Raw genomic sequence first — 24322 nt, 5'->3', positions numbered from 1 at the left:
TTTGAAAATCTGAAAAGAGTTGGCTTATCTAGAGACAATTGCCCGTCGATAGCCGCAAAAATCATGAAAATCGGCCCGGTAGAACGCTGGAACTAAGCGTTACCAGTTTCGCAAAATTAGGAGGTCTTGGAGCTTAAAGTATAGAAACGTCGTACGAACACTCGATAATTGCCAGATTGCCTTCAGTAAAATGTTTATTTCTTAGGAGAATTATGAATAGGTATTCCCTCCAGAAATTTTCAGATAATTTAGATCTGATTCCGACAGGCCCGCCACAAGGGGGGGGAGGGGGGATACTGGGTCCCTGGTACCGGGTCCCGGGCCCCGGAGGGGGCCCGTGTTACCCGTGAAAAACCACTACGAATTCACATGCAACCCTTGTTTCGTAAGAAAAAGTGAACAATTTACCCTAAAAATTTTGCAAAAGGTGAATAGATTTTCAGAAACACGCTGGGGCACTCTAGAATTCTTCTTAAATTTTCAAAGAAGTATACTTCTTGGAAAATTTCTATCTATTTTCAAGATTTTCAGTACAGAGGGACATTTTTAGTAACTGCGTTTCAATTTCTTCCGTCGTCAGATGCTAAGGGTCTCCAGTCTGGGCATCCTCGACTTCAATGGCTCATGGCTCAACTCCCTTGCCATAGACAAACGAAGGGGCAGCTTAGAGGGGCGTGGCCCTCATAGAACTGAAAATAGTATCATATGCCCCTCCCCCAAAAAAATAAAAATTTTCCAGATGTTTTGAATGCAAAAATTCGCAAGTATTTTGTGCTGAAAGTATAAAAAAAAACATAATTATTCCGCAGAAATTGATGGAAAAATTCTTTATGGAAGCTTCAAAATGCGTCCAATTAGGTAGTCGTATAAATTCTAAAATTTCTCGGGGGATGCCCCTCGGACCGCCTCCCCTCCGTGCTTGGGGCCCGGACCTTAAAACTGGTACCAGGGCCAGAGATGGGATGTGGCGAGCCTGCATGAATTTTCCATTTAAATCTTCCGTCACATTCTTACGGCGCAATGATACAACTATTTGAACTCTACGGAAAGCGTGAGGTATAACGCCGCATTTGAAGACGTTTTCAAAACAGCCAAGTTCCGATACCCGGATTATCGTTTTGCATAGTTCATATTCTTTTGTTTAATTCCGTACCAATTGTTTAATTATAATACTCCCATAAAAACCACCCATTTGCTAAATACAATTCTAGCTGAAGCGCACTTCAGCTATGCATTCACCACTGCAAAAATGTTAAAGGAAATCGACACGCCCAGCGTCCCAGCGTGCATGGAGGCTATCTCCATTTAAATCTCCCGTCACATTCTTACGGCGCAATGATACAACTATTTGAACTCTCCGGAATGCGTAAGGTATCACGCCGCAATTGAAGGCGTTTTCAAAACAGCCAAGTTCCGATACCCGGATTATCGTTTTGCATAGTTCATATTCTTTTGTTATATTCCGTACCACTCGTTTATTTTAAATCCTCGTAGAAAAACCACCGTTTGTAAATACAATTCTAGCTGAAGGGCACTTCAGCTATGCATTCACCACTACAAAAAGTTCAGAGGAAATCGACAAGCCCGGCGTGCACGATTCCGAATAAAATTCTCTGAATAATGAGAGGGAAAAAAACAGCTTTCCCTGAAGACTAGTACCTATTCTATAAAAGGAAATTCGGCAACGTCTGAAGGCTCATACAGCGTTCTTCCTTGACACAGCAGCACAACCCTCACAAAGATTACAAAAAACGTCCGATTTGTGTAATCTTTATTTCCGTTGGTGACATCCATAAGCCGCGTTGTCTGAACTCTCTGTATAAAAGGACTCTAGTTGCCACCATGATGCGGCAAGTGCAATCGCCTCACTGATATCACATTCGGTGCACACCGAGCTCTCTGTATTGATACGCCACGGAAAATCTGTCGATCGACGAATCAATCAATTTGACGGTGCATTGCAGCAGTCGACGGGCGAGACGTTCAATATCATCGACGGAGGGGCGGATCAGGAACAGAATGGGCGCCGTCGTGAAATTCACCTTTGACACGCCAAATGACCGCACGAGCACCCACGGATGGGGGGGGGGGCAAGGGAGGAGTGCCCCTCGCTTCTCCCGCCTTGAGACGTGATCAACATTGTATCAGACAAATCGACGGCTACCATTCGAGTATCATGAAGCAACTACTCGACGCGGTTGTCGGATTTAGTTGTTTCCCACACGAGGGGACGTAACTATTATTCCAAGTTTTTAAGTTCCATCCAAAACCGGAAATTGTCGGAATTCCTAACTGATAATCTCGCTGATTTTTCTTCCGACTTCAGGTAAGAATCAGCGAAATGGTGGATGGATATTGGACGGTCGAATAGGAGTCAATTCGGCGACCTTCGATTGAAACTACGTCTCTTCGAATGGGAGGCGACGATTTAATCAACCAGAAAGATGGCGGAAATAAATTCAATCTATTCTTGTCATCCATACGTATAATTAAGGTATCTACTGCCTACATTATAATGGTACGTGCACTTACGGTGCACGTTAGGTTAGGTGGGTTAGATTCAGGGACGAGCTGGCTCAGGGAGGTAATAGGCGAGCGTCCCTAAACTTTCGCTACAAGGGGTCCCCAAGGGGCTCCTATGGACCAAATTAAGGGGCCACATTCAGCACTTTTTAGTGAATCTCGCGGTAACTCTGTGAACCGCTGATGAAGAAGAAGAAAAAAGAGAAGAAGAAGAAACAAAAGAAGAAGAAAGAGAAGAAGAAGAGAAGAAGAAGAGAAGAAGAAGAAGAAGAAGGAGAAGAAGAAAAAGAGAGGAAAATGAAGAAGAAGATAGAGAAAAAGAAGTAGAATTCGAAGAAGAATAAGAAGAAAAAGAAGAGGAAGAGGACGATGAAATGGAAGAATAGAAAGAAGGAGTAGAAAAAGAAGAAAGGAAAGAAAAAGAAAAAGAAGTAGAATTAGAAGAAAAAGAAGAGGAAAAGGAAGAAGAGGGAAAAGAAGAAGAACAAGAAGAACGATGATAAAAAAGTAGAATTTGATTGAAAAGAGACAACATCTTATCCGCGTGCAATGAACTTGATACATAAATTCATCTGCTAACTTCCTGCTAATCAGACCCCCTCGTCAATTACGTATTCCTTCGCATGCGCCTTTTTCTTTCAATGCTCATTGCTCCGTCTACGTCATCGCAATGCTTCCCGCCATGCCAATTTCTCCTCGACGCGACGCGACGTCGACGACGGCCGCTTTTTATAGCTTCTGATCATGCCTCCTCGCTGCAGCCACATCGCCTCGCGCTTGTGTCTCGTCTCTTCGCGCCACCGTCGTTCAACGCGCGCCCCAAGGCCGTCCATTATTCCTCCCTGTCCGCCCCCACCCACGCTCGCGATGACACCGGGTCGCCCGACGAGGGCTGCCAACTCGACGCCCGCAATCCATCCATGCTCCCTACCAGATACAAATCTGCTTCCTGACCAAAGAAAAATGATACCATCACTAAACAGTGCTTCAGAAGTCACACCAGGGTGTCTCCGAACACTAGCTGGTAAAAAAAGTATTTTAACATCCTTTTACAAAAATTTCCCAAAAATTTCGGTGAGTGCCTCCTCATCAGACCAATTCAGTACTTCTACTGTACCTTTCAGTGAGTGAATTCAAGAAATTTCGAAAATGCTTCTTTCACGTGAAGCGAATTGCGACGCAAATGACGTAGCCACTTGGCTCATGCAGGCCTGAAGATCTCAGGCTGTACAATCGCAATCTAGTGGGTAAATACTGGACTAATCATTAATGCACGAGAGATTGCATACTTTTCAGGCTGTCTAAAAGCACACACGTGGCATCGAGCGATTTCCGTGAATTCTTGCGTTTCCGTACTTTATCAGTACTGCCGGACCGCCCTAAAAAAACCACTGCTTAGGTAGAATCGGATTCTCCGAAGCAGTGGACAGTCTGAGCCGCATTCCCATTTATACAGAAAGAATGGGCGAATTAAAAAGTGGGGGCTCAAGAAGGATGAACCGCCTGAAATGTTGTAATATTTCAACGGGGGGGGGGGGGGGGGGGGAACTTGCTCAAGTCTTCATTGCATATCCAAACGTACAAAGAGAAATCGGCAAAAATTAAATTTTGGGGTCTTTTGAGGGCTGTACGTGCCAACAAAAACTAAGACGATTAAAGAGGGGCGGGGGCAGAGTACTGAGAAACTGGAAAAATTGACGAGTAATTGTTTATGAACGGCCAGTCAATGCTGCCGTGCCAAGGAAGAAAGCCGTATGAGCATTCGAGAGTTGCCAAATTTCCCTCGATAAAATGAGTATTTTTAATAGCATTAATATACATTTTTTCTCGAAATTTTCAGATATTCTAGATTAAATTGCGAACAAAATTATCTGAAAATTTTATTAAAAAATATTCACAAATTTCCCAGGGATTTCGGTTTTTACCGAAGGAAACTTGGCAATGTTTGAAGGCTCAAACGGCGTTTTTCCTTAGCACGGCAGGATGGTAACGCTGGCACATCGAGGCGAGGCAGCTCAAATTCGGCATCATCGACTCTGGATGTCTGCTGCGGGCCGATTATTCAAATTGATCGACACAGCTATAGACAAAGAAGACATAGGGAGTATGGAGCGATCTTATTGGTTGAAATCGGTGGTTCCTATCGACAAAGGGAGAAAATGATAGACTAACTGTCGGGTTTCTCGTGGGTTGCCGTTAGTTAGTCTATTACCTACCTCCTTTTTTCCGTTGCAACAACCCGTTTCCACCAATAGGATCTCTCCATATCTCTATTGTTTCCTTTGTCCATAGCTTTGTCTATCAATTTGAATAATCGGCCCGCAACGGGCCGATTATTCAAATTGATCGACAAAGCTACAGACAAAGATGACAAAAGGAATATGGAGGGAACCTATTGGTGGAAGCTGGTGGTTGCAATGGACAAAGGCAGTAGGTAATAGACTTACTAACGGCAACCCACGAGAAACCCGACAGTTAGTCTATCATTTTCTCCCTTTGTCGATAGGAACCACCGATTTCAACCAATAAGATCGCTCCATACTCCCTATGTCTTCTTTGTCTATAGCTTTGTCTATTAATTTCAATAATCGGCCCGCACTGAGTGTCATTCCCCGTTTCGTACCCGCTGGTCCCTGGTTAAACTGTCATTAACGGATACGAAAAACGGTGGTTTGTCATCGCGGGCTGGCAGGCTGGCTGAGCTGAGACCGACTGTAATTCAATGGAATCGTAATAATGCCCGATTGGCCGGGGTGCAGCGATCGATATGAGTTTTGTACGCGATCAAAGGAGAGTTCCCAACTTCATCGGACCACGAACGAAGCAAACTTCCTACAATAGTCTCGACCGGCAAACCCCGACTTTTCCAGGCTTTCCTTCACCAAAATTCTCTGGCATCCCTCGTTTTCTACTGGGTCAGTTGCGCTGCGCACAGAATGGAGATGTTGCATGTGAGAGGAATTTGCGATTTGACTACTGATTTTTGTGTAAAAGTTCGCGAGAAACACGATGGTGCTACTGTTTCCTCTAAAATCAACTCCCAAGCTCAAAAAAAGCTCTCAAGTTGAGGCTAAAATGGAGGGGACATCCCACCCTACCCTGAGAGTCCACGTCTACATCAAGACAAACTCCCCATGCAAAGATAGGGAGCAAATACATTGACATGGCTGCCACTTTATTTGGGGACTCCAAAACTGAAAAGACGGCAATCCTGCTAATGTATTTGCTCCCTATCTTTGCATGGAGAGTTTGTCTTGATGTAGAGGTGGACTCTCAGGATAGTGTGGGATATCCCCTCCATTTTGGTCTCACGTTGAGAGCTCTTTTTGCGCTTGGGAGATGATTTCAGAGAAAACCAGTGGCACCATCGTGTTTCTCGCGCACTTTTACAGAAGAATCAATGGTCAAATCGCAAATCCCTCACACATGCAACTTCTCCATTAGAGAAAAGCGGGCTTTCGATGAGGTGAAAACGAAAAATATGGTGAGAAACGAAATACGGTTTGAAATTTTTTACGACCCTATTCCTCTCTTCTGTATTTGCACTCAAAAGAGGCAGCCTTTGACCACGGACATTTATGAACAAATGGGAGCCGGTTGACCCCAATATTATAATGGGCGGAAAATTTCGGGTTGACTGCTTTCTCGGCCGCATGATTCGGTATTTGCCGACGCATGGTAGCTCGTGGGCAATTGATACAAAACGATGACGTCATCGACGAATCGCAGGGACCAGAGAGGGACGAGGGTTTCGTGTCAACGGCACTAATCATTCAGACGAGAGCCGCGCTCCAACCATCGACACTCGAAATGCAACCTCGTTTTCGATTTGCGAGGCACCAAGTTCTGGAGTACCTGAGCACTTATGGGGAGCGTGTGGTCATTCCGTCGATGGAGAATTTGCAAGGGTCTGAAATTTGATGAATTCCGTGTTTAAGTGAAATCTACTGAGTGAACTAAACACGAGGATAGCCTTGATTCATAAAGTGAGCAATTACTTGAGGAGATATGACAAAATAACCGATTCTGCTAAAATACATGTGTTTAAATGGGAAATGCCGCCAGATGACGTCATAAGGCGGCACATTTTCTCACTTTTAAATACATTTTTCTCCAATTTCCCATATCAGAAAAAAATTATGAAAAATACAGCGAACTCAGCTCATTGGGCACTTTCAGAAGAAGCAATAAAATTTTTGTGTGCAAATTCTCCATTAAGGAACTGAAGTCCATTCCGAGGTTGCAAAATTGACTCTGACGATTCAATTTTTTACAAAAATGTACCTACTCGATTTTTATTTCTTGAAAATTTTCTGAATTTACACGAGATCAGAGGAAAATTCTTAGAGAAATTTTCAATACGAAATTCTCAAAATTCTCCTGGTTAAAGTGCAATTTGCGCGGGGAAATTTGGCGACATTGAAATGAAGTTACGTTCTTTCGTGAGAGAGGCGACAATTTGTGTGCTGCTCTCTGATTGGTCGCACCGAATAGGCTTTCATGGTGCTGAGTGCTCGTAAGTACGACTGCAATTTAACACAAAATGGCATCTTTACACACCCGTTGAATTTCTTCTGGAATAAATTCAACGAAGTAACAATGCAATGTACTAATTATTAAGAATGTGGATATTGCAAATAGTACGAGTAGGGTTTGAAAAAAATGATCTAAGAGTCACAAACCCTCATTTTTCGGTCTCGGCAAAGATGAACAGGCAGTATGAACCGACAGAAAAACAAAAGGGACTTTTACCTTAGCTGTATGCGAAAAGAATCAGAACATGGAAAACATCTCGAGCGAGACTGGAACTTACCTGAAAAAACAAAGAAGAAGGCGAAAATTATTGTTTGAAACCATAATTATTACACTCGTTTTAATATCGAGGGTTATTTTGAACAAATTACAACCTTGGAAGACATTTTTTCTGTTCGTTTCCAAAAATGTAAAACCTGAGCGTAAGCAGGTCTGTAGCATGCGAGAAATACAGCCAAAAGAAGAAACTTTCAACACGTTAAATCGCACGAAAATCACATCGAAAAAAGTCGTTGGTACCTTTTCACAATGATAGCATTTTTAATTCGTCGATACTCTTCATTAAAGCATTTCTGCACTCGCATGCACTCACTAATTAGTTTAGGTAGATTAATCTCAGATGCTTCGATCTACAGATTTCTTGTCAAACCTCTCCCGATGGTTCGTTGCACTGCGCGCTGCGGCCGCGAGCACGCTCCGTCGCCCCTAGGGACATAAGGGCGTATCTCAATTTCCACGTGAACCCTGTTTCGTATGGAAATTCATGTCTTCTGGGGCTCTTCGGCAATCGAGATACGCCATTACGCCACACAGTGTATCGAGTCAATAAGAGAGGTCGAACATGAAATTCTTGACTAAAACTGCAAATTTTGATGTTTATTTCGTCACATATTAAATTTCAAGGGGTGCTTTCCGATGGCAATTTCACGAGGAAATCAATCGAACCACTATTAGAACCTCAAAGTCTCATATAAACGGAGTTGTAAGCGTTTAAAGTTTCCAATGTCCGTCCAACCTCGCGTGCTGACTCGAACCACCGTGCGCCGCTTCGTCCCTTTATCATTCTTCTCTTTATCTATCCTTTTGAGATTTAGGTGGCTTTCTTATATAATTATGTTTATTTCGTCACATATTAAATTTCAAGGAGTGCTTACCGAAGGCAATTTCACGAGGAAATCAATGGAACCACTTTAAAGCCTCATAGTTTTGTATAAACGGAGTTATAAGCGTTTCAAGTTTCTGAATTTTGTCGAACGTCTCCTAATGACTCGTTCCACTGTGCGCCGGAGGAGCGCCGACTTCAACAGCGCGCTAATGACACCAAAATTGAGATTCATGACTAGACGTCACGGCTCGTCATAAAACACAAGTTAAGAGAGGAGCCGCGCCTCAAAAACCGCGGAATCCCAACTTTTTCGGTCCAGCAACTTTGGCGGGGGACCAGGGCCCTGGAGAAGTTGGTCGGAAAGGAGGGGAGGGGGGGGGGGGACGATAAATTACGAGGATTAGCTGAGGGACGGGTGACGGGACGGCTGCGAGGGGAGGGAGGGATGATTAGGGGACTTCTCGCGACTTTAAAATCACCTTGTGCGAGCCTGGCAGTGGTGGTCCCTAGTTGCCGGATATTTTCCGAGGGACCCAGTGTCAGAAATGGGCGGGAAGATCACACTTTCACCGCGGTTCACTGGCAAAAAAACACATTGGATCTAGAGTCTCTTGAAAACATTGACAAGAAAAAATACTCTTGATTCAATCGGATTTTTGCTTGTATCAAAACGAAATCCGCTTGGATTAAGAGGCTTGGTTCTTGATTTAAGCTAGATTCTGATTGAATAATCAAGAGTAATTTTTCTTGTCGATGTTTTTAGGAGTCCGGAATCTAGATCCAATGTGTTTTTTTTCCAGTTTTGCAAGAATTATAAACTGGAACGAATTGTGGAGCTAAGAGAACGACAGGGCTGCCGCGAAAGCGAGGAGAGCCGTGACGTTCAAATTTTCGAAATCGAATTTCTTTCAAATTTCGTCGCATTTCATTAAGATGAAATAACTAAATAGCTGAAACAGCGCTATTCCTATTAATTGTATGAAAACGAGAGATAGATGGTGAGAAAGCCGTAAGTGCGTTCGAATTGACGTTGTCAAAATTTAAAATTTTCCGACTTCCTCTGATTTTCGAACAAAACTTCCAATCGACTTTTACTTTTAAAATTAGGTGCACTGATTTTGCTAGAATTCGGACGACATTTTCACGTCTAGCGACCCAAACTGAATCGCTTACTTCGAATAGGTACCAACACTGAAAAAACAATTAGGAAACAAGAAAAACTATACAGAAGGCGGAAAATGAGTACTTTTGCGTCAAAAACTTGGTTTCGAAAAAAATCCGACTGGGCGCCTTGATAAAATAAGCGCGTCAAATGTGGAAAAGAGCACCTCAGAGTTGTTGGCACTCTGTCGAATGCCACCGGCTGAAGTTGCTAAGCCGCCTCTCTAATTGCGGAATTCCCCACCTCTTCCTGTAAATTGCCTAACTTTCGATGTCAGGGTGTCTACTAAGACAGGCTGGCCAAAAATCAGTACTTTTACAGTACTTTTTCAGTACATTCCCAGGAAATTCAGTACTTCCTCGACGGAAAAATTCAGTCCTTTTCCAGTACCTCCAATTGATGAAATTCGGCAAATTTCAAAAATTTGAATTTCCCGCTTCAATTGCGGCAAAAAAATAAAAAAATTCCGGACCTTTTAGCGGACTTCCGCACTTTTTCAGTACTTCTGGACCGCCTTTAAAAGTCAGTACTATTTCCGTGCTTACCGGAAATTCCGGACTTGTAGACACCCCTGGAGACCCTGGCTGCAATGGCGGACCCAAAAAATTGCCAACATTGTTTTTCTCCATTTAAACCTATGGAACTGTATCGATTCTTGGAGGGGCCAGGTGCTTCGACAAGAATCGATTATTCAACATTGTTCAAATGGAGGGAATCCGGTGTTGCCAAATCCCTGGATCCGCCTCTGCCTGGCTGTCCATGGCACGAAATGCTGTCACCCCGTATGCGGACTCAATATGTAATTTCTCCAAAGCGCGGAGTTATGCACTAAAAGTAAGCCAAATCCAAATCCGTACGCGCGAAGCCTCCAGACAAAGTTGCCAAATAGTGCTGAGATTTCAGAACTTCCCATCATTCAAACCTATGTAAAATATCTGCACTTGATTGCATAATCTGGCAACTTTGCCTCCAGAGCAGCAGCCCGGTATATCCTATTTTCTGGATGCGCGAGCATGACTCATTCCGCGACTGCATGTCGACGGTGACTGTTTGACGAGTTTCGCCGTGACTCCCCGTGCATTTACGCAGAGAATTTGAGATTTTTTAATGCGACACGGCACCTGTGCCGGGGAGCATTCAGGCGGGATTCCGTGACGCTATGTGACGTTGCCGCTTCCGACACGAAGAAAGTCTTAGGACTCATCCGTGAGAGTCAGTTCAATTTTTGATATCCCACCCCGACCTCCAGCAAGGTGTCTACAGAAACAGGATGTCCGAAAATCAGTGCTTTTACAGTACTTTCTCAAATTCAGTACCTTTTCAGTACCTCCATATGACGAAATTCGAAAAATTTCAAAAATTTAAATTTCTCGTTCAGAAATGAAAAAAATTCCGGACCTCCTTGCGGAACTTCCGCACTTTTTCAGTACTTCCGGACCACCCTTAAAAAATCAGTACTATTTCCAGACTTTCCGGAAATTCCCGACTAGTAGACACCCTGTCCAGGGAACGCACCGTTCAATCTGTCTATAGGAACCGCCCATTTCAACCAATAGGATTGTTCCATACTCACTATGTCTTCTTTATCTATAGCTTTGACTATTAATTTCAGAGGGACTATAAATTTCTATTTGGGAGATCAGATCAGTCCTATACCTAATTGCTATTAATTTCAATAATCACTCCGCAGCGCAACTGATCTATAGAAAAAAAGGAAAAAACCAACCTTTTCACACATTTTATTAGGTTCAACATAAAATTAGGTGGTTTCAATCTTCACCAGATCCGAATAAACTCCATTCTTAAGACAATGGACAAGCGATGCAAGTGAGAAATCACTGGACATTGCCACGCACGTGTGCGAACGCGCGGCGCGCTGATTCGCACGCGCCGAGTGCCGCGAGGGCAAGCGATTCGATCACAATGCGGACAAGCAACACGGTTTCGCTCACCTACTTTTACCCACATCCTGCCTTCCGTCAGGTGCATAGAATAGACAGAGTGCATAGATTCCTCAGTATCCGCCGGGAAAAAATCTTGCTCAACAGAGGCTAATTTTTTAGATAGGGGCTGCGCTTCTCGTTTCATTTAGAGTACCTGTACATAGGAGAGTATTGAAATCTCAATCCTTTTCCTGCAGAAAAAGTGTGCCGTTCTCTGATTGGTCGGCTGGGGAGCCCCAAAGTTGGCCCAATGTAAACAAGCCCCAGCCCCTCCGCTCCAGTGGTTTGGCCTAATGTAAACAAACTAGATGGCGACAAAGTTCGACGAAGTTCTAGACGTGATTTTGGCGGACATTTTTTTATGATCAACTTCTGAATTGAGTTCGGATCGACCTTTAGTGGATTTTTTTGCCTGTAATAATTAACCTCTGACTGTGATTATCATTCATTTCTCAGCCGATAATATGTATTCCTCTGGATCGGGTTTGTTTACATTGGGCCAACTTTGAAGCTTCATGATAACCTAAAACTGATGAACCAATCAGAGAGCGGCACAAAGATTTCATTTTAAAGTATGCCGACAGAGCGCGTAGCAATACAATCCGGCTATTTCTTGCCCTTGAGGGGCCAAATTATAATTTCGAGCAGCTTTTTCTAACGACTACGAATTCCAAGGCTTAAATCGCCACAACACCGATTCATTCTCTTCCTACATTTCTCCTTCGTCTCTTCCTTCCTGCCTACCTACTTTTTACATTTTATTCCCTATTACTCCGGTTTTACCCCTAATTTATTCCCTTCCTCCTCATGGTCTCTCGGCAGAACTTCGGTTAAAAAAAGGCGGTTCAATTGAATTTGGGGAACGGCTTGAAACTTTTCGTCTTAAATGTTCTCTTTGCCCTCTCTTCTATCTTTCAAAGTGTGGTACAAACTGATTTCCAGTGGACTCCCCACGAGAGGGGCGGGGGGGGGGGGGGGGGGGAGGACGAGCGAAAAATCCCGCCGCTGCAAGTGCGAAAGTGCGCCACGGGGAGGCCTCTAAATTTAGAGTTATCGATGTGGGGGAGGTGAGGGTGTAGGCGCGGAGGGGGAGAGGGCTGATCAAGCGGGAGTAATTAGACGAGCAGCTGTTAAAACACGAATTCCAGTACAGCATCGTCAAAGGGAGGACCAGGGGGAGGGGAGGGGGCGGTGCAGCGCGGTCGCAACGATGACGATTCACACGCAACTGCAAGTGCAACGGCGTGAATTTGTATTGGGACCGGAGAAGGTCGCGACGAGCCAACGCAACGAATCCACACTCTTATTACGTCACGTCCAGCGACCACGGCGCACGGCGGGGTGATCGGAGGCCAAGGTGAGTCAAGAGTAAGTATGCTCTTCCGAGAGCCACACGACTGGGGCAGAGTTGCTAAAAGAAATTTCATCGAATGAAATTTCTTTTTTCCCAATGAAATTTCTTTCGACCGACAAAATGTCAAAAATGCTTATTTTTTCTAACAGAATTTGTTTTTATTTTTAAAGAGAATAATATTCGTCAATTAGACCAGTTGGAAAATCAGAGACAAATGAAAAAATCATTTAAATTGTTTCAAAGATAGTTCAAGATCCCTCCCTCCCTTTTGTACATAAAAAGAAGGATATACTATTAGGGGGTACTTAGTACTCGGATTCTTTACAGTCAAGAAATTGGTTTTGCTCCAAATATGAAAGCTACGTCTTACTTTATCCGTAAAATTTATTTTGGTGTTCAACCGGTACGGCTGTGCGCTGTGTGTTCAACCAAAATTTAAGAAAAAAAATTCAAAATTATGTTTTTGCTGTTTTACTCAACTTTCTGGGCATTTCTAAAGTTCCCTTTCACAGTTTACCACGTGCATATAAATGAACTTAAGGAGATTCATAAGTTTCAAGGGTTTAATCCTGAATTCTGCGTGTTAAATGAAATTTCTTTTTATAATCTTTCATGAAATTCTTAACTCTGGACTGGGGTAACCTCAGAGGCGGAGTCAGCAATTTGGCGACACCGGATTCCTTCCATTTACACCTATGTTAAATAATCGATTCTTGTCGGAGCACATGGCCCCTTCAAGGATCGATACATTTCCATAGATTCAAATCGAGTAAAGACAATGTTGCCAATTTGCTGGCTCCGCCAGTGGGTAACCTGGAAGAATGGCACACCCAGTCGGGGAAAAATATTTACAGAATATACATCGTATTTCATACGAAATAATAAACAACTTTGAACACTAGTCTGGTCGAATTTTTCAGCGTTATTTTAAAAATTGAAAAGGGGAATATGTTAATCAATTTGTAACAATATCATTAAAAGTATATCACTTACAATATTCTCAGAACATTTTTAAAAGAAGCCAAAGAATACCCTATTTTTGAGGGGGGGGGGGACCTGACTTATTTGGAAAAAATTTAGGAAACATCTACACGGGGATTTCGCGAGATCCGCCTAGACCATTTCTAAAAGAAAAAATAACGCGTATTAGAAAATATTTAGAAAAACTTTTCAAAACGATGTGAGTAATATTTGGATAAGTTTAAAAAATATTTCGGTTCATGTTAGACATATCGTCAGCTAAAGTGCGAAAACACGTACCTCCGTTTGCGACGTTGTAATAAAGTTGTTTCAGTACCTGAAACAGCCTGATGTTGGTCGTTAGAACGCGTAGGAGGCATAGAATAAAAAACTCTATCAATAAATTTGAATCCTTTCAATTTTGGAGATTACTGACTGCAGTAGTGCACGTAGGTAGTTCACAGGAATTTCCTCAATTTTTTTTTAAACAATATCTATGTTGACAGACGAAAATGAAGTCCAAAGTTGCGTATTTTGAGCTCCGATTTAACGCTCATTGCCAAAAAAGTCAAGATGACGTTAAAACATATACGTCTCGTTAGAAACACACATTTGAGCATGCAACTGACGACCTCAGTTAGTATCGCATGGGACGAACACTAAACGAATTGCAATATGACGTATGATGCAACTATTCGAGCTCCATGGATGTCCGTGTTGCATACGCGCAAAAGCGAAGGCGTTTTAACTGTCCAGGCACTCGCCACTTTACCTGTGGCGGGTTGGTGGACTGCACAGCAAGAGTTCCTTTGATACTTCGTTTAAACTACAAATACGTCTCTTTGGTACGAACAGTTGCAAACATGCGCGGGATGTATGTGTTTTATGAGCTTCAGTTTTGATTTCGCGATGTGCTGAGCATGATTTGTAGAGAAACTATTCGTGTCCTAGAAGTATCCTCGTGGTATAGATGAAATATTGAAGGTGCTCTGTCATTATGGACCCTCGGATGAAGCTATGCGCGCTTGAAGAGTCAAAACGCCTTCACTTTCGTGCATATGCAACACGGACATCCGTGGAGCCCGAATAGTTGCATCCAGGCGTTACTGTGAAATTCGTTTACTATTTGTTGCATGCAATAATAACTGAGGGTGCTTTGCTTGTTTCAATAACACATCAACATAATGCCAACGCCGCTTTTAAAGTCGATGAAGTAAACTATTATTGATTTTTATTAGGACATTTTCAATTTTCCGAGAGATTCATTGATTGTTTCAATAAAGGCAATACATCATTGCTGGTCCTCAAAATTGCAAAAAATGTAGGCATTTGAGCAAGACTAGTTGAGTTTTCCTTATCCTGCTATACTGGACTATAGGGTCGTCCTTTTAGGGGGATTTTACGTGTTATGGAAAAATAATTTTGACGCTTGAATACGAAATTTTCGAAGAACAATCCGCAAAGCCAGTCTAAAGTTCCTCGAATAAAATTCAGATTATGAGATTGACATAAATCATGTTTACACTTCTTCTTGAGAGAAAAAACACTGAGAAGTGGCCCGAGCTGTACGACACAAGGATGGAAAACTGGTGCTGGGTTCACACCATTTTGCGGGGAAAACAAGGCCAAGATATTCCAAAAAAATTTCAATTAGAGTCAAAAAAAATGTTTGCTCTGATTCTTTTCAATACTTTCTTAATTTCTTTACTTTGTTTTACCAGGGCGTCTAATAAAACAGGCTGGCCAAAAATCAGTATTTTAACAGTACTTCTTCAAAACATTCCCAAGAAATTCGGTACCTCCTCAGCAGAAAAATTCAGTACTTTTTCAGTACCTCCATTTGACGGAATTCGAAAAAATTTAAACATTTGAATTTCTCGCTTTGAATTCCGTACTTTTTCAATACTTCCGGACCGCCCTTACAAAATCAGTACTATTTCCAGACTTTCCGGAAATTCCGGACTTGTAAACATCCTGCTTACCCGCGAAATGATGTGGGCCGAGCACTTCTTCCTGAGTTGTCCTCAATTTAGGTGATAATTTCGCTTTAAACAACATTCGGGATTGAATTTTTTCGCGACTTTGCGGCACCGCGGAGGCAGCAGAAGGATCAATTTCGGGTTTTCCGGGAAGAGTCGTTCGTCTCTTGACGTGGGACGAGAACCGACTGTTTTCACGTGACGCTCAGCATCGGAGGGCTTATTACGGTTGCAAACGGAAAACTGAGCTGCTTTCGGCTCAACATGGCACGGCACTCCATTGTGTGCCCAAGCTGATCGGAAGATTTTCCGTATAATTGATGAACCCTCCGCGACTTCGTGCTACGATCGCTTCCGATCCCCGAGAACATTAGTTCTTCACTCCATCTCCGAGAATTAGGTATTCTGTTGAATGTAACAAGTGAACTCACTGCAATAGTTAAACTTGCAACTTAATGTGAGGAAGATGAAAGACGAAATGGACTAAATATTTTCCAACAAGAGTTTACAATGGAGATGTTGCATGTGTGAGGAATTTGCGATTTGACTGTTGATTCTTAAGTACAAGTTCGCGAGAAACACGACGGTGCCACTGGTTTTCTCTGAAACCAACTCCCAAGCTCAAAAAAAGCTCTCAAGTTGAGGCCAAAATGAAGGGGATATCCCACGCTATCCTGAGAGTCCACGTCTACATCAAGAAATACTCTCCATGCAAAGATAGGGAGCAAATACATTGGCAGGGCTGCCACTTCATTTGGGGACTCTAAAACTGAAAACATGGCATCACTGCTAATGTATTTGCTCCCTATCTTGGCATGGAGAGTATGTCTTGATGTAGAAGTAGACTCTCAGGGTAGGGTGGGATATCCCCTCCATTTTGACCTCAACTAGAGAGCTTTTTTTGAGCTTGGGAGTTGATTTCAGAGAAAACCAGTGGCACCATCGTGTTTTTCGCGAACTTTTACAGTAGAATCAACAATCAAATCGCAAATACCTTACATATGCAACATCTCCATTGCAGGCCCATTTTAGAAGCAACATCATACATCGTCACCTTGTGATCGAAGTAAGTATCACGAGCGCCATTTGTGCTTACGCGCGGTGTTGCCAAACTTCTCAAAGTCGAATTTCTTACGCAAGAACTAATGGGCGGGATCACCTGAAAACTATACTTAATATCTCTTTTTTTTAACCAAAATCAATCCCTGAAATTTGCATTGAAGTACTGAATGCTGAAGTCCGGCAACATAAAATCTAACTGCACATAGTACTCATGATACTTTGGCTGGAGGGTGACGATGTACGTGTCATCAGTTTTTCTGGATGAACCGGATTATTCCGCCAATACGAGATCCCTCTCTTGTCGAAAATCGCAAATATTTTCCCGCATTTACAGGTGCGACGGCAACGTAGGGCGGTGCGTTTACTTGGACGTTGACGTCGCCATAAGGTTCCGCCAGAGAGCGTCCCTGGGGGTCGCGATTCAATCCCGAGGCGCGGATCGGTGGGACGGCCGCAGGAGCTAAAAAAACGAACAAGGTAAATTAACTCGACTCAGGAGACACATCTCGGCAAGCGCCGATGAAAGCGAACACGGGGCTGGCGCGAGCCTAGTGCGGTTCCGAGAGAGTAGATCGATAGAATTGAATATGACCGCGAGAAGCAAAGAGTGTTATCAGTACTGCTGAAGAAAGGCAGGGACGCAGATTTACGAATACTTCCCCGCTCGTCAAGAAAATAGGTTGAAGAAGGAGCCGAGCCAGTCGAGAGTACAGTCCCTTTATACTGAGAGTCGAGACATTGTGAATCCATTTCTGATTGGTTCCCGTATTTTAAGCCTCCACAGTGTCACAAACGTTAATAAAGATTAAATTTTCGCCGATTACAAAGATTATAATCTAGAATGGACCGGGAAATAACGGGCTCGACAAGGAACAAACGGAGTGAGAGAAGGAACGGAGAAAGGAATTTGAGAATGGGCCGATCAAAATTTACGAAAAACGTTCAATTTCTGTAATCTTTATTCCCGTTTGTGACTCCACGAGTGGGTGTCGTCTTGACTCTCAGTAAAAAGGGACTCTAGTCGAGAGAGGCAACCAAGCAGCACGGACTCTCGTGAGGCGCCAAAATTCCCCACTGTTTCAAGCTTCCCTCTCCCCACTCTTGGTCTGCATTCGGATTTTTAGAAGGTTGAAAAGTTGAATTGTTGCGTTGTAAGTTGCCCGATAGCATTCGAGAAAATAGGCACATGTGGCGTTTGTCTGTCGCAGAACGCCAGAGCGCGTTGTAGGAGTGACCAGGGGTTCAGAAACTTTCAAGGGTTCCCCCAAAATACATTTAGGTTCCCACTGCTCGACACATAAAGTTACGCGGTCGACAGTTGAGAGCCCCCAAAAACAGCGTGCTTGACAGTTAAGTTCTCTCATAGTAGCGGACTCAACAGTAAAGTTCCTCCTAAACCCTTTAACCAAAAAAAAAAAAAAAAAAAAAAAAAAAAAAAAAAAAAAAAAACACCTCCCAAGATTCACCCCAATTTTTTCGTCCTCACGTGGGTTCCCCCATTTTTCTCGTCCTCACATGGATTCCCCCCCCCCCCATTTTACGCGAACGGACAGTCGCGTGGTTGGGAAGTTTCTGCACCCAAGGGAGCGACATATATGCATGTGAAAACGGAGCTGAGCGGAAATTCCCGAAAGCGCAAAGATGCACGAACCAAAGCGTGAATTTGAAACACAAGTAGTCGCCCAAAAGCCCAATCTTGGAAACCAACCAAACCTGACCTAACCAAACAGAACTATTTGATTCCTCCTCTCTTCGTCGCCACTCTGACGCAAGGGCGTACCTCGATGTCCACGTGAGCCCTGTTTTACGTATAAATCCATGCTTTTGGGGACTCATGCGGAAATCGAGATACGCCCTTAGTTAGAGAGGTGACGTCTTTTGGTACCCATCTATCGTCTCAACACTACTATCTTATGGCACAAACGAGCTACCACCCAAAAGCGCGAATTGACGATTTGCGCGATGTGTTCGGAAAATTTTACGTTACGCTGTGCTCGTCCCCCCTCCCCCTCCCCTAAAAACGCCGTGCTCCCCCTTCCCTAATAACACTAACTCAGAACCCCTCTGAGCGCGTTACGTGAATTACGTGATTCAAGGCGCAAGGTAGGCGCCCCTGGTGGCCGGTCTTTACGTGCTTTTCCCTTGGCTGAAATGAGGTCCACAAGAAGATACACGGCGGATACAGGTACTTACACTGACCTACTCCGGATAGGAAGCGGCTCCCATCCCGCCCACATCGCGAAAGCATCAGCGTCGCCCGGACCGGGGCGATATCCTTGATCTTGGGGCTTAATTACGTCACAACCAAGACGCGGACAGCGATACGGTCGTCGCTCAAAATTGACTCCCCGCCGCCCTCCCTATCCAAGAAGCCGGGTTTCCTTATTCAATTTTATCGACGGGACAATTCGACCCCCCACCCCTCCCCGGTCGCGGCCCACGCAGCAGCCCTCATCCCCCGGTAATTGAATCAATTCCACCGGACTCGCCGGCCGCTGGACCCCTTTCGCTGATGTTGTCGATTTTCGCGCCAAAATGGGTCTTTTTAACGAAGACGGACGGACAATCGAAAGGATAGCTGGGATAATTGGACTCCTTTATCCAAGTAAGAACTACGAATTTAGGCTCAGTTTAGAAAGAACGTATGGACGTATTTATGCTGGAAGGAACTATGTGCATAGGGTTTGCGTGTAACATAGTTCCTTTTAGCATAAATACGTCCGTATGTGCCATTAGTTTCCCGATGCACATACGTGTTTTTACGGATGAGTCGGAAATAGTAGTTCTTTCTCACAAAATTTGGTCCAATGGGTGAATTCACCACATAGTTTCTGCTGACAAGCAATAGAATTGGTACATGTATTTTGAACATTAAGTACGGTCTTGAAAGAGGCAATTCAAAGACATACCTAAAAATTGTTCTTCTTTTTTCTTTTTTGTTGAAAAAAAGTCCGATTTAAAATTGGACAGAATCAACAATATTGAGTTACTTAAGTACAAGACTCGTGGTAAAACTAAAGCTAAGCGTGCGTACTAAACATAAGTGCACACTTATGTTTAGGACATTAGAACTTCATTTTGCAATTAGAACCATTTGAATGGGCAAATTTAAAACAAAACATAGCAGTCCTTTTTTTCGATTTTGGGTTTTTGATGGATATTAACTCGCCAGGGGATCGATGCATGTACCCTCAGAATTTCGCGCCTGAATTTCCCCTCAAAGTCTCCCTGGGGGGTCGAGGAGGGGGGGAGGGGTAGAGACCCTCTCAAAAAATCGTGTGAGCATACCTAATCAATTAGAAATACCAACTTCATGATTTTCTAATATGGAGCCAAGAGTATGCTCAACAATGGCTGATACATTTATATGTAAGTACAGCATTTGTTATCCGAAGCGAAATATTACCTACTAAAAATAATACTATCTTGAAGTCTGCTTGGAGAAGAAATTCTTAGTGTTCAACACAATGCTCTGTGACTGGCCGAACTGACCCACTTTTAGCATTAAGTAACAGCACATTGACGGTGAAACTATCAGACGGCGCATCTCGATTTGCGACATTGTGCACAGACTTCCAGACATACTCTAGTTTTTAAATAGAAAACCACCCACGTGCACTCTTGAAAACTTCTTTTTTTTTTCTATCTGTGCGAAGAAGACTCTGTGCAAATTTTAGGAAATGATATTGATTTTTCCTCCTTCAAGAAAATGAAATGGGAGCTATGAATTTTAAGCACCGCAAACAAGATACATGGTCTGGTGGTTTTACCCTTAACATACTAGATTAGCCCATACATTCTTGATGTGGAAAAAAAACTCTCCCTATGTTCAACTGCAACTGCGGCCAGGCCAATACACTCGTTTCTAGCTGCAATATTCTAGGCTTGAACAAAGACTAACATTTAAGGGCATTTAAACTTTGGATGAAATAATATCAATATAAGTGCCAAGCGTTAGATTAGCTGAAATATATGTACATTTTCACCCAATTTGTACAATATTATATAGCCATGAAGAACTTCCTCAATAGATAGGGAACTTGATGACATGATTCTTTAACCTAAGTAATAGTTAAATTCAAGAACCTATTGCGAAAGATCTTCCCAGACAAATTTAAAAAATTAAAATTTACGTATTCCAATGCTTCAACGGAGGAAAGAAAAGATTGGACAAATGTCACATCAGAAATTGGCACCATTCAACAGAAATTCAGTTGCTGATGATTGATGTATAAGTACAGATTGATGCAACTTCCGTCCAATCTTTTCCTTCCCCAGTTCTAAGCTGCTTAATTTTAAGTCCCTCCTGACAATAGGTTTGTATACGAAAGTCTGGGTAGGGTTTGAGCTAACAGAGAGAAACAACTTTATGCACCCGTATTCTCCATTAGATGGCTAGACTACTGTTGATGGTGGTTCCCGTTATAACAGGCAGCACTGACACCGTAAAAGGATTCCTAATTCCATTCACTTCTCCCTATTCTAAAATTAGTACTCAAGACCTTAGTAAAATGCATGACATCTCAGAAAATTTACCATTTTTAAAATGCTCATCAATAGTCTTCGCGATACAGTTTTGTAGCGTGCACCATAGAGTGGTTAAATTTGTCAACAAGTTCAACACTTTTAACGAGTGATGAATGATACCTAACTTGATATCGGATTTAATAATTCCAGATTCATGATGAATGAAAACCAAATGCATCACACGGTTTTGACACTGGGGCCATGTTTTTTGCATACATTGGGACCACAGAGCAACAGCATTTCGGAGCACAACTTTACTTACTTATTTCACTTGCGAAAAGTTCCTTTCAAGTTATGGTTTTACCGCGGAGGGCTCTCAGGTGTAGCAACCTTGTTTCTCTAGATTATAACAGAATTTTCAAATATTTGTACGTATTTCATAATCTGCATTGACCTGAGAGTTATTGATTCCGGGTTTCGACTAGGGATGTGATATCTATGATCAAAGGCAACCAAATGCAACTATTTTGCCACCACAATAACTGGAGATATTTCAACCCTTGCATATTGGATTCATACAAACACCTGGATTATTTGAATTTTGGCTAAGCCATGGCTGAAGATTGCCACAGCCTGCAAAGGGCAGACCTCAGGCCTGAAACTCATCAACCCATTCATTTAGAACTTATTGGTACATCAATGTAACGCATTCGTACAGTGAAACACTGTTCTACATTTAAGCCTGAGATTTAAATTTTCAAGAAGGCAAGTATTTCTGAAAGAACAAGAAAATTCAGACAAAATTATAAGCGCAAACAATTGTCACGCCTCCTATGAAATAGAAAAATGTGTCAGGATATTTAAAACGGAACGAGGTAACAGAGATACAATGTTACATACTTTCATCTTGAGTACACTAATTACCCGAGTGGAACTTATTTGCGACTAACCACGGAATAACTTCCGCGTCAATGCATAAGAAGCGAGCTCCAATGTGGAGCCAAGGTGTCGGGAATGAACTTCTAGAGATGACTCTAGCAAAAACATTTGACTATGAAAGAGTGGAAAACATGATATCAAGTTCAGAACACACCTCATTCTGAGATTCTACAGTTATCAGTTGGACCCTAATCTTCGCAGTCCATAAACTGAAAACCACCGCTACCATACTTCAGAATACTGACTTGCACCCCTCATCAAGGAACATGATGTAGAACTAAGACTTGTTAGAAAGGAATTGCTTAGGTGATATATTACACTACACCTACAGAAACTAAAGAAAGGATAGTAACTAGATTGCAAGTATGAATCAAAATAAGAATTGGCTAGGTTACATGAAAGTTGCAACGGAGCAACTGTTCATAAGTGCGTCAGCTTTAACCTTACCTTGAAGAATTTCAGGGACTCAAAAGAAAATTTCAACGGTCCTAAAACCTTTAATAAAGGTAAGAGTTTTGTGGAATTTTGAAAAGAATTAAAGCTCTCGTAGAATGAGTTACTTGTTGATATCCGAAATTGAGAAACCCTTTTCCACATCGAACATTGCAAATTGGTCAGGTTATGTTCGCTCGGAAACTGCCAAGTGAGTAATTTCCGACATATTTACGAAATACTAGTTTGTACAAAAGTGATTAACTTACTTAAATAACTGCCGAAGGTGCAAGCAAATGAGACTGTATCCTTAGATTGTCGGAGGCGTCTAATAAAGATAAGTAAGTAAACAGGATAGGCTGGACAATTACGCCATTGTTTTGAGCACGGACACTTCACAGGAACTGCACAAAATTGGCGTGTTGGAACGATACGCTAAACTTACGAGCACTTGAACACATAAAGAACCGAATAAGGATTCACAAACCAATATTAACCCGTATTTTATTCGATTCAAACTAACTTGAGAATCGCGATTTGACCGTCCACCGTTATCTTGGGCGATGGCTTCCCGTTCGTTCGTTCACTCACTGGTTCACTTCCGTTGACGCATGCTCAGAGGGCGCTTTGCCCGCTGCACCGACGTTGCCAAAATGGTGCATTTAAAATCCCGCGGGATTTTCCGAGGGATTTTTAAATAAAAGCAAAAGTGTTATTCAAATTATTCAAAAGTTTTTCTGGATTGGTTGAATTCGTGACGGGGGTGCAATCGAAGAAAAATATCTAACCCAACGGCTTTGGTTTTTAAATATCTCGTACCAAGACCGTAAAAAATGTAAAAGTTGCGTGACGAAGACCGGGAGACAGAGATGCGAAATTTCATAAAATATTAGAATATCGATGGCCGAAGTGGGAAACCACATACATTTATTTATCTCAATTGCAGTGTCTCAAAATTTCCGCTCCTATTTTATTTTATGTTTTCGAGGAGATACAACATTTTGACAGAATATTCTGCTACCGGGGAAAATTATCAAAGAGGTTCTCAAGAAATTACGATGACTAGTTTTCCACAAAAAAAACTGACATATATGACAGGAAGTCTGCAATGTCGCAAACTAGGATGCGTGGTTTCACACTTAAGCCACCGCTATGAAATTTCGTGGAGGTTTATTCTTTTTCGGGTTGTGACTAAAACCTACAAGTGTTCCAAAATGAGCTCGTTCATATTGTAGATCTTCCGATCCCGAATTCCGACAATAAGTACCTACATTCAAGAGATTGCCAAAATTAAGAATAAGGATGAACATAATACGGGGAATTAACATCACTCGCTGCTCAAGAAATTTCAATTTCTCTTTGATTTATTTTTGAGGATGTTCCGAAGGTATTTGAAACTGTTCAAATAACAATTCCACTTGAGCAATTAGGGAAAGCAAAAACTCAATTTTGAAAACAAATTACGATTTTTAAACTTGGCCGAATACGAACATTCTATGCTGGATTCTGTGTTATTTGTGGTGGCAATTGAAAATGTAAAGGCTTATCAACTGTGCACAGCTGTTAAAATTTTGAAAATATGAATGAAAAGAAAAAGGTCACTTCATAAATACAAAGTTTTTAACTCTTTCAGACTATACTAATTTCTCAAAGAAAATGCATTAAAAAATACACTCAAACCGTTCTGAAAACCAATTCTCCTCACTGTAATTTAAATTTTGAGTCAAATAAATGTTTGTACATCAACAGCGAAAACAATTTCTGTGCAATCTGTCGCACAATTCATCATATGATTATAAAATGTGGCATACAGAGGCTCAAATTAAAGTAAAAAGAAAACAAAACAAAACAAAAATTAAAGGC

The 24322-nt window shown here is 42.3% G+C and overlaps 1 protein-coding gene across 1 annotated transcript in view; it reads right to left on the bottom strand.

The window, feature by feature from the left end:
• Rap1 (RAS oncogene family member Rap1) overlaps window positions 1-23066 on the bottom strand; it is a 48557-nt gene extending 25491 nt beyond the window's left edge. The window contains exon 1 of the mRNA XM_019054081.2: window positions 22729-23066. The gene's annotated coding sequence lies outside the window, so the exon portion shown is untranslated. The remainder of the gene's footprint in view (window positions 1-22728) is intronic.
• Window positions 23067-24322: the final 1256 nt, after the last annotated feature.

Source organism: Bemisia tabaci, chromosome 1 (genome assembly GCF_918797505.1).
Source record: "Bemisia tabaci chromosome 1, PGI_BMITA_v3".
Classification (NCBI taxonomy): Eukaryota; Metazoa; Arthropoda; class Insecta; order Hemiptera; family Aleyrodidae; genus Bemisia; species Bemisia tabaci.
Note: the sequence above shows the minus strand (reverse complement) of the source record. Positions and strands in the feature narration are given on the sequence as shown.